Source organism: Bison bison, unplaced genomic scaffold (assembly GCF_000754665.1).
Source record: "Bison bison bison isolate TAMUID 2011002044 unplaced genomic scaffold, Bison_UMD1.0 scf7180017864074, whole genome shotgun sequence".
Taxonomy (NCBI): Eukaryota; Metazoa; Chordata; class Mammalia; order Artiodactyla; family Bovidae; genus Bison; species Bison bison.
The window spans coordinates 214,178-216,322 of record NW_011494646.1 but is presented as its reverse complement, the minus strand read 5'-3'; the positions used below and the strand labels follow the sequence as shown (position 1 = coordinate 216,322).

The 2,145-nt window shown below is 38.2% G+C and overlaps 1 pseudogene; it reads left to right on the top strand.

Annotated features, from left to right (window-relative positions):
- The first annotated feature begins 1,479 nt into the window (after window positions 1-1,479).
- On the top strand, window positions 1,480-2,140 carry LOC104986798 (annotated as a pseudogene).
- The last annotated feature ends 5 nt before the right edge of the window (window positions 2,141-2,145 follow it).

Sequence of the window (2,145 nt, the reverse complement as noted above, 5' to 3'; positions counted from 1 at the left end):
CTATGGTTTTTCCTGTGGTCATGTATGGATGTGAGAGTTGGACTGTGAAGAAGGCTGAGTGCCAAAGAATTGATGCTTTTGAACTGTGGTGTTGGAGAAGAGTCTTGAGAGTCCTTTGGATCCTTTGAGAGAGTCTCTCAAGTTGGATCAAGGAGATCCAACCAGTCCATTCTGAAGGAGATCAGCCCTGGGATTTCTTTGGAAGGAATGATGCTAAAGCTGAAACTCCAGTATTTTTGGCCACCTCATGCGAAGAGTTGACTCATTGGAAAAGACTCTGATGCTGGGAGGGATTGGGGGCAGGAGGAGAAGGGGACAACAGAGGATGAGATGGCTGGATGGCATCACTGACTCGATGGACGTGAGTCTTAGTGAACTCCGGGAGTTGGTGATGGACAGGGAGGCCTGGCGTGCTGCAGTTCATGGGGTCACAAAGAGTTGGGCACGACTGAGTGACTGAACTGAACTGAACTGAACCGAAAGACCTCAAAATTATCTAATTACCTTTCAAGGCCCAACATGTAAAATATAAGTAGAGTTGCTAAGTTTGCTGGGGACCAGCCATAATGAGGTTGAAGACATGTTACATCAAATTCTTATTTATTTTTGCCAAAATAAATTGAATAAGAATTTGATGTAACATGTCTTCAACCTCATTAGTTTAAAAATAAAATAAAATTAAAAAAATAAATAAATAAAATATAAAAAAAATTCTTATTTATTTCATATTCTAAACTTCAAGTGAACATATGACTTGCTATGATGTTTTATTTATACTATAGACTTCTGTGGTATATCACATGGAATTTGCATGTTGATGGCAAGAACATGTTTCTTATTTTTCTAATGAAAGTTTGAGTCTCTTTCTTACAGAGTGGCTGGAGCATGGTGGTGGTGGGAGAGGGTGGTACTGAACTGGGCCTGGCAGTGGAGTCTTAGTGATCACACTGTCCTTTGATTACCTGAGATGCAGCTCACAAGAGAAACACCAAAGAAAACATGAAAAAAAAACACATATAAAAATTGAAAATAAAAACGCTCAAGGCAGAAAAATACAAATAAAAAGCTAATAGAAACCAAACTGATCAGGAAAGAGAAGCATTTTTCAGAAGAAAATGCCCCCATTTCCTACAGCAATTCTTATCCTGAAAATAGGCTACACAACATATTTTTTTTTTGCTTTTGTTATTGTCTATTTTACTGTTACTCATAAACCCATAATCTTTATTGTGAGCCAAAAGAAAGAGTCTAAGATTATTTTCTACTTTACATTGTGGTATTTTAGGATGCTGCATTTGATTTATTAACAAAAATATAAAAAAAAAGGGGGGGTAGCTATCATGTGAATTAATTTGAAATCATCAAATTATTTTGTCCAGTTTTTCTGCTGGACACTGTGCATCTGAGTGACTTTAAGCATTTTATTCACAGATGGAATTCAGAGGGTAAAATCCACCAGAGTGGAACCAGACTACATTGATGGAATTCATCTTGCTTGGATTTTCTGATATTCCTGACCTACAAGGATTTCTTTTTGGGGTGTTTTTGATCATGTATATGATTATTCTGATGGGAAATAGTCTCATTATCATAATAAACAAGATGGATCCTTCCTTCCAGACGTGCATATATTTTTTCCTAGGGAATTTTTCTTCCTTGGAAATATGTTATGTATCAGTCATTGTCCCCAGGTTATTAACAGATCTTAGTAGACAAACTAGAAATATAGCCTTTCTAGCCTGTGCTGCTCAAATGTATTTCTTTCTGGTGTTTGGAGCCACTGAGTGCCTTCTTCTGACTTCAATGGCTTATGACAGCTATGTCGTCATTTGCAACCCACTGCTCTACCCTCTCCTCATGAACAGCAGGCTGTGTGTCCAACTGGCCACAGGCTGTTGGGTCAGTGGAGTTCCAGTGCATAGTGTTAACCTACCAGATCTTTTCTCTACCCTTCTGTGGCTCTAACCAGTCTAATCACTTCTGTGATGTACATCCAGTGCTTAAGCTTGCCCTTGGGGACACTTTTATGATTGAGATATTGTTTTATGTAATTGCTATTCTAGTTGTCACTATTCCATTTATGTTAATTCTTGGATCTTATGTGAGAATAATTGAGACCGTCTTGAAGCTGCCTTCAGCCACTGG